Genomic DNA, 8,269 nt, shown 5'->3' with positions numbered 1-8,269 from the left:
TTAAAAACACTACCACTTACATTGCTATTCCAAAGAAGAGAAATACTTAGGTATAAATTTGTATAAGATCTTTATGAGGAAAACCACAAAACTCTGATGAAAGATATCAAAGAAGAACTAAACAAATGAAGAGATAGTCCAAGTTTGTGGATAGGAAGACTCCACGTTGTCAAGATGCCAGATCTTCCCAACTTGATCTATAGATTCAATGCAATCCCAATCAAAATTCCAGAAGGTTATTTTATGGATATTAACAAACTAATTCTAAAGTTTTCTGGAGAGGCAAAAGATCCAGAATAGCCAACTCATATTGAAGAAGATCAAAGTCAGGGGATTGATACTACCCAACTTCAAGACTTACTCTAAACCTAACGTAATCAAGACAGTGTGGTATTGGTAAAAGAATAGACAAATAGATCAATGGAACAGAATAGAGAGCTTAGAACTAGATCCTCATAAATATAGTCAGCTGATCTTTGACAAAGGTACAAAGGCAATACAATGGCACAAACATGGTCTTTTCAACAAATGGTACTGGAATAAATGGATATCCACATGCAAAAAAATTAATCTAGACACAGACTTTACACTCTTCACAAAAATTAACTCAAAATGGATCATAGATGTAAATGTAAAATGTAAAACTATGAAATTCCTAGGAAATAACATAGAAGAAAATCTAGATGACCTTAGGTATGGCAATGACTTTTCAGATACAATACCAAAGACATGATCAATGAAAGAAATAACTGATAAACTGGACTTCATTAAAATTAAAAACTTCTGCTTTATGAAAGACAATGTCAAGAAAATGAGAAGACAAATTACAGATTGGAAGAAAATATTTGCAAAAGACACATCTGATAAAAAACTGTTATCCAAAATATATAAAGAACTCCTAAAACTCAATAACAAAGAAATGAACTAATAGATTAAAAAATAGGCAAAAGACTTGAACAGACATCTTGCCAAAGAAGATATACAGACGGCAAGTGAGCATATGAAAAGATGCTCTATATCATATATCATTAGGGAGTTGAAAATTAATACAACAATGAGATACCACTAAGTACCTATTTGAATGGCCAAAATCTGGAACACTGACAGCACCAAATGCTGACCAGGATATAGAGCAATAGGAACTCTTATTTATCGTTGGCGGAAATGCAAAAGGGTGCTATCACTTTGGAAGACAGTTGGCAGTTTTTTGCAAAACTAAACGTACTCTTACCATAAGAGCCAATGATCCTGCTCTTTGGTATTTACCCAAATGAATTGAAAACTTATGTCCACACAAAAACTTGCCCACGGATGTTTACAGCAGCCTTATTCATAATTCTAAAACTTGGAAGCAACCAAGATGTCCTTCAGTATGTGAATAGATAAATAAACTGTGGAACATAGAGACAATGGAATATTTTTCAGCACTAGTAAGAAATAAACTATCAAGCCATGCAAAATACATGGAGGAAACTTTAAATGCATATTTCTAAGCGAAACCAGCCAATCTGAAAAAACTACATACTAAATGATTCCAACTATATGACATTCTGGAAAAGGCAAAGTTATGGAGACAGTAAAAAGATGAGTGGTTGCAGGAGTTAGGGGGCAAGGAGGGACCAATAGGCACATCACAGAGAATTTTGAGGGCAACTATATTTTTAGGGAAACTACTCTCTTTGATACTACAATGGCAGATACCGCCATTATATATTTGTCCAAACCCATAGAATGTACAACACCAAGAGTAAAACCTACTGTAAACTATGGACTCTGGGTGATAACAATGTGTCACTTCACTTGTAACAAATATACCACTCTCGTGCGGGATGTTGATAATGGGGGAGGCTATGCATGTGTGGAAGCAGGGAGTATACGAGAAATCTCTCTACCTTCCACTCACCTCTCTGTGAACCTAAAACTGCTCTAAAACATCAAGTAAGAAAGAAAGAGAGTAAGCGAGAGTGAGAGCGAGAGACAGAGAAGAGAGAGAGAGACAGAGAGAGACAGATCGAAACAAAGACAGAAAGAGAGAAACAAAAGAAAGAAAGAAGCAGAATTAGCTGGGTCAAAGGAAGATATATAGCTGAAAAAATTCTAAGATATGGACTACCATGAGAGCCATGACAAGAAGTATTCTTCCTGGTTCCCATATCCAAGATAAATGAATATTCATAACTGAGCAGTTAGCAGAGTTAAGGGATTATCTTTGGATGTGAAAAAGATATAGCCACACCCCTTGGCTTTCTCCAAGGATGAGCTTTATAATTGCTGTGTACTGGAGAGCAATCAACTTTCCTCCTTCAATGTCAGGGTGACATTTACAAATTCCCACAGGCTCTAAGTCTTCCTTACAAATCCCTTTATATCTCTTCCAACTTGGCACTGAAAGGGTATTTTCCTTTGTAGCTAGCATTCTGGACAGCCTGAACAGGTCATGAAAGTAGGATATAGCTGCCATGTGCTCTAAATGGACTCTGAGGGTCTGATACTGAGGACATTGTCTTCAGCAGATAATGTTACGTTTTTTTTTTAAATTCATTTTCTGTGATGTTTATTCAAGGTTCTTTGATGAAAATATTTTCAAACTTTCTGAGTTTTGCTTAGCAGAAGACCCTTAGAAGGAGCCTGTGGGAAGGGGTGAATGGCTCCAAGTCCAATTTCCACAAAAAAGGACTTGGTATGAAACAGCTGACCATATTTCCATCCACCAGCTGTAGATGTTCCGTGATCCTATAACCTGAGAGAGATTTACACTTTCCTAGTATTCTGCATATACAATCCTAGAATTTTAGAGCTGATTGGAGATTTGGGCCAACTTATCCATTTATATAGGTGAGGCAAATGAGGCCTGAAGAGAGGAAATCAATTCTCCCATGTCTCAGAGTCAGGCAGAGGCATGGTCTTCAAAAAGGGCCTGTTTGGGGGTACAACAAACAATCCAGTGGGATGCCAAAAAGGTATTAGAACCTCTGTTTATGTATCTTTTGACATAATTATAGATTCATAGGAAGTTTCAAAAACATAATTAAAGGAGATCATATTGTACTCTTCACCTAGATTTCCCCAGGCATAGCATTTTGCACAACTATAGTCCAATGTCAAAAGAAGAAAATCAACATTGGTACAGTCCACGGAGCTTGTTCACATTTCCCCAATTTTTACTTACACTTATTTCTGTGTATGTATACGTATGTATGTAGTTCTATGTAATTTTTTCACATGTGTAGATGCGTGTAATCACCAACTTCTATTTTTATATTTTAAGTCTAAAAACAGAAAAATTTTACCAATGTCTAATAAGTGATGGGTGCTGCTACCCATTTTTTTGTCCATACATACATGAGATAATCGCACTCTCGTAACAGACCTGAGATGTCTTCAAGGGAGAACAGATGTTGAAGGGTGTGGCAATCACTTTCATTCTTTCTTAAGCTCTCAGTGTATTGTGACATTCTTCAGTTTATGTGAGCCCCAGGACGTGGATCTATGGATTATATTACCTAATTTCAACTAAACTAACGTTTTCAAAATGGACCTAAATGAGTTAAAATTATTTCTGCCCTAAAAGATTTTGACAAGCAGTGGATGGACAAAAATACCTACGTTGCAAGCATAACTAGACAAGGAAATGACAGAGGTGACCCTTCTACTTCTGGTAAAAACTCTCTGCCACACATTTCAGAGAAAATTCAGTAATCATCTAAACTGAGCTGATAGGAAGTCAACCAAAAAATCATTGAAATTATCAAGAAGAATTTTGAAAATGAATTTATATCCACAGTTGTCCACAACGTACATGTATATTGTGTCATGAGATGTATATTTTGTCAATGATGGGATGAGCCATCATGATTTGTAAGACATCTTGAACATGATGAGAAGCCTTTATAAAATTTTAGCTATGTTTAAAATCATGTGATATACAATATGAGACAAAATACATACCATTAAGGAAATATTTAGTATTCCTCTTACAACGTAGTGACAAACTAAAGTACAATCCTTTGCTCACTCATTGTCTGTGAGAACTTGGGCATAACATTATGCCTCTCTCACAGGGCTGTTGAAGGACCAAGGAAGAAAAAGATACGAACGTGCTAAAGTTCTGTGCTAACATGACATTATTATTATTATTATTTTAACATGAAATTTCAGAAGAAAATTAATTGAACAAGAACATTATTATCTAATAGGTAAATATTTGAATCTCAGGTGAGGATATTTTTTGGTATTCTGGGTGGAGAAATAATTCTTTGAGGCAGGAAAATATACTTAAGGGTAGCAGCATAGTAGTCTCCAGAGCTGGAGTTCAATGCCGACTTACTACTGCTGTGACCTTGGGCCAGACATGTGACCTCCCCAAGCATCTGTTTCCTCATTTGTAAAGACATCTAATAAATAACCCATCTGATAAAGTCTTTGTGAGAACTGAGCAAGACAGTATATGTAGAGCTTCATGCAGTACCAGGCACGTTGCAGGTTCTCAAAACACAATAGTCATCCTCTTCCTCCCTCTCTTTTAGGAACCTCCTGAAAGATAACCATGCAGAAAGCCTCCATTCTACCAGCATTACATTTATTTCTTGGCCTCCTAACTGTCTAAAATTTTCTTAGGCAACTGGATTGAGTATCCAAATTTCTTCAGAAAACTCACAACATTTAACAGTTTCCTGCTTGCAGTAAGTACTTAATAAAAGCTTATTACATAAATGGTTGAAATTAATGATTTCTTTTCTTTTTTTTTTTTTTTAAGGATTGGCACCTGGGCTAACAACTGTTGCCAATCTTTTTTTTTTTTCTGCTTTATCTCCCCAACCCCCCCACCCCCATACACAGTTGTATATCTTAGTTGTAGGTCCTTCTAGTTGCGAGATGTGGGACGCCACCTCAACGTGGCCTGACGAGCGGCGCCATGTCCGCGCCCAGGATCCAAACCCTGGGCCGCCACAGTGGAGCGCGCGAACTTAACCACTCAGCCAGGGAGCTGGCCCCCAAATTAATGATTACTAACAGGGAGCAAACGTGAGACCTCAGGCCAAGGTCCTTTGATCTCAGCATTTCAGACACTGACTGCCCCTAGAGGGTTACTAGAGTGCCTCCCTATCTTAAGCCCTTAGTGGACGGATATAACATAAATATAAGAATTCCTTTGATTTGCACAGAGCATTACAGTTTCCAGAGCACGTTATTATCTGTCATCCTATTTGATCATCACAACAAACTTTTGACTGACTCAGGCAGGTATTCCTAAAGTGAAGTTTTAGGCCCAGAAAAATAGTGTGACTGATCTAATGCTGCTAGGCCAGGCATAGGACATAATACCGGTACCAGCTACCGCTTTCTGAACACATGCTTTATGCCAGGTATTTTATATAAATTATTTTATTCAGTCTTCAGAAAAATTTTTGATTCAGTTTTTATTGCTGCTTTAAGAACTACCCCGAAACTTAGAGGTATAAAACAACAATTTTAATATGAGCATGGATCCTGTGGACCAGGAATTCAGGAAGGTCACAAAAGAGGCAGCTTGTCTCTGCTCCACGATGTCTACGTCTTCAACTGAAAAAGGCAAAGGCTAAGGGGCTCAACAGCTGCAGACCGGAATCTTCTGGAGGCATTATCAATCACACGTCTGGCAGTTGCTACTGTCTGTCTACTGGGACGGGAGCACCTATGTGTGGCCTCTCTCTGTGGCCTGAGCTTCCTCACAGCATGGTGGCCTCAGGGTAATCAAATTTCTTACATGGGGTCTCTATACTCCAAAAACAAAGGTTCCAGAAAAAAATGGTGGAAGCTGGGTCACCTTTTGTGACCCAGTTCTGAAGTTACGTTGTATTCCTTTTGCTTTACAATGTTGGTTATAAGCAAGTTACCAGCCTACTCATATTCCAGGGGAAGGGACATAGATCCCACTCTTTGTGGGATGAGAGCTCGGGTTGGATGGCAGATGTTGCTGTGACCACTCTGGAAAATACAGCCTGCCACTCTCCTAAAAGAATTTAAGAATGAGGAAGTCAAAGCTCAGGGAGATTGAGAGATATGTACAAAGTCACCAAGCTCATATATTGGAATAACATCTCACCCCGGGGTTAGGATTTCAAAATCAGTGAGCTAAGTCAACATTGCTCATAGTCAAACTTACCTTGAAAATCCTTTAATTTGTCAGTAAAGTACAGGACAAGTGCTTTTGCATAAGCAGCAGATTCTTGTGTGTCATCTCTTGCTCGCTGGGGTGCATCGCTAACTTAAGGAAATGATAGGTGGAATCATATGCAACTATTTAAATTGTTCTCTCATTTTTCAGCATGCTAATATTTAAATTCCCATAGATTTGATGTATTTTAAAGGGTAAATCCAGAATTGACTCAAGTCAGTCTGACGCCAAAACCCAAGTTTTTTCTGCACTGCTATCCAGAAACCACCTCTGGGAAACTGGGAAAGAGATGAGTTCCAGGCCCACCTACATTGACCCTAATGACACAGGTGGGTACCACCAGAATCAAGCCTCAGTTGCAACCTGGACATGATTTGCAGGCTCTGTCACTGGTTTAATTCTATATGTCTAAATTTTGTCCATCTTAAAGCTGCAGATATTCCTGAGGACCTGGATAGTCCCACCCTCGCTACCCACTGCCCCCTCCCTCTAGGTCATCATAGAATAGGAAGAAGCGGACTGAGATTTGAAAATGAGTGAAATGTCAACAGATAAGGATGAGGGCTTTTCAGATAGACTGAACAGCGTGAGCAAAGGCAGGGTGGTGTGAACCTGCAGGAAGTATTCAAGGATTGGTGAGTAATGCAGGACTATTTTGCTGAGGAAAGATGACTGAGGTCCTAGAATACCCTGCCAAAGACTTGATTCTAGAGATAGTGATGTAGAAAAAGTAATCCCCAGTTTTGCGCTTAGTAGTAACACAGTGGAGGTACTATGGAGGAGAACTATAAGGGAGGGTAGGGCTTGAGGTAAGAAGACTGGTTAGGATACTACTGCTGCAGGAGAAGCAAACCTCTGCCACTGGTTAATGTCAGGATGTCCCAGCACGGAAATAAAGGGTCTTTGCCCATGATCTTTATCAGAGCTTTGGTACCAATATTTAAGGAACTAGGCAGACCTCCAGGGCTGATGGAGCAAATGGCCACAGAAATGCATGACTCAAACAGTTCTCCTGCTCTGAGAAATCTCCACCTCCAGGGCCTCAGTGCCTGAAGTCCCCCCATTTGAAATATTTCTTTTAGATCTCAGGGACTTAGAACTGGATTAATCACAATCTTTGTTTGATGTATTCCGCTATTGTATTTATTTACTTAATCTAATGTAATAAGCATTCATGAATGTCTCTTCAAGGTGAAAACTAGGACTTTCACAGTACCTTGACCACATCTTCCCCGTGGTCTTCCCCTACTCAACCCCTGCCACCCGCACCCAAAGTAACCACCATCCTGGATCTCGTGTTCATCATTCCTTTGCTTTCCTTTTTAGTTTTCACTCATTTATATGTATTCCTTTAAAAGTATATTTTATTAATGTTGTTAATATTGTGGAAAAGACATCATTCTTTGATATTTTTACTCTTTAATTAATATTATACTGTGAAGATTTGTCCATATTGTTACTTCTTGTTGTAGTTCACTTAATTTGAATATGCCATAGCCTATTCATCAATTCCCCTATTGATGGGAATTTTTTTGTTTGTTAACTTGTACGGTAGTGCTATGAACATTCTTATCTGCATTTTCTGGTATACATATGCAAAGGTTACTTTTAAGCATAGTCATAGGAGTAGAATTGCTGAGTTATAGGGCCCATAAAGTCCACTTTTATGAAACAGTCGTGCGCTGCATAATGACGTTTCAGTCAATGACAGACCACATATACAGTGGTGATACTGTAAGATTACTACCATATAGCCTAGGTGTGTAGTAGGCTATACCACGTAGGTTTGTGTAAGTGCACTCTGGGACGTTCACAAACAACAAAATCACCTAACATCTTCCCCAGGCTGTATCTCTGTTGTTAAGCGAGGCGTGACTGTAATACAATCTGTTTTTCTAAGTGGTTTTACAAACTTCCAGTTCTAGCCATGATTAACTTTCTCAGCAAAAACAACTACGAAAGTCGGTCAAAAAAAATCACATCCTCTGAAAATAATGATAATTTTATTTCCTCCTTTTCAATCCTTAAGCTTCTAATTTCTTTTTGTTTTCTAATTGTACTAGCAATATTTAGCTGATATGGTGAATTATGTTTACAGATTGTCTAATGTTA

Source organism: Equus caballus, chromosome 19 (assembly GCF_041296265.1).
Source record: "Equus caballus isolate H_3958 breed thoroughbred chromosome 19, TB-T2T, whole genome shotgun sequence".
Lineage (NCBI taxonomy): Eukaryota > Metazoa > Chordata > Mammalia > Perissodactyla > Equidae > Equus > Equus caballus.
The sequence above is the reverse complement of the archived record's forward strand: the minus strand, read 5'-3'. Positions refer to the sequence as shown.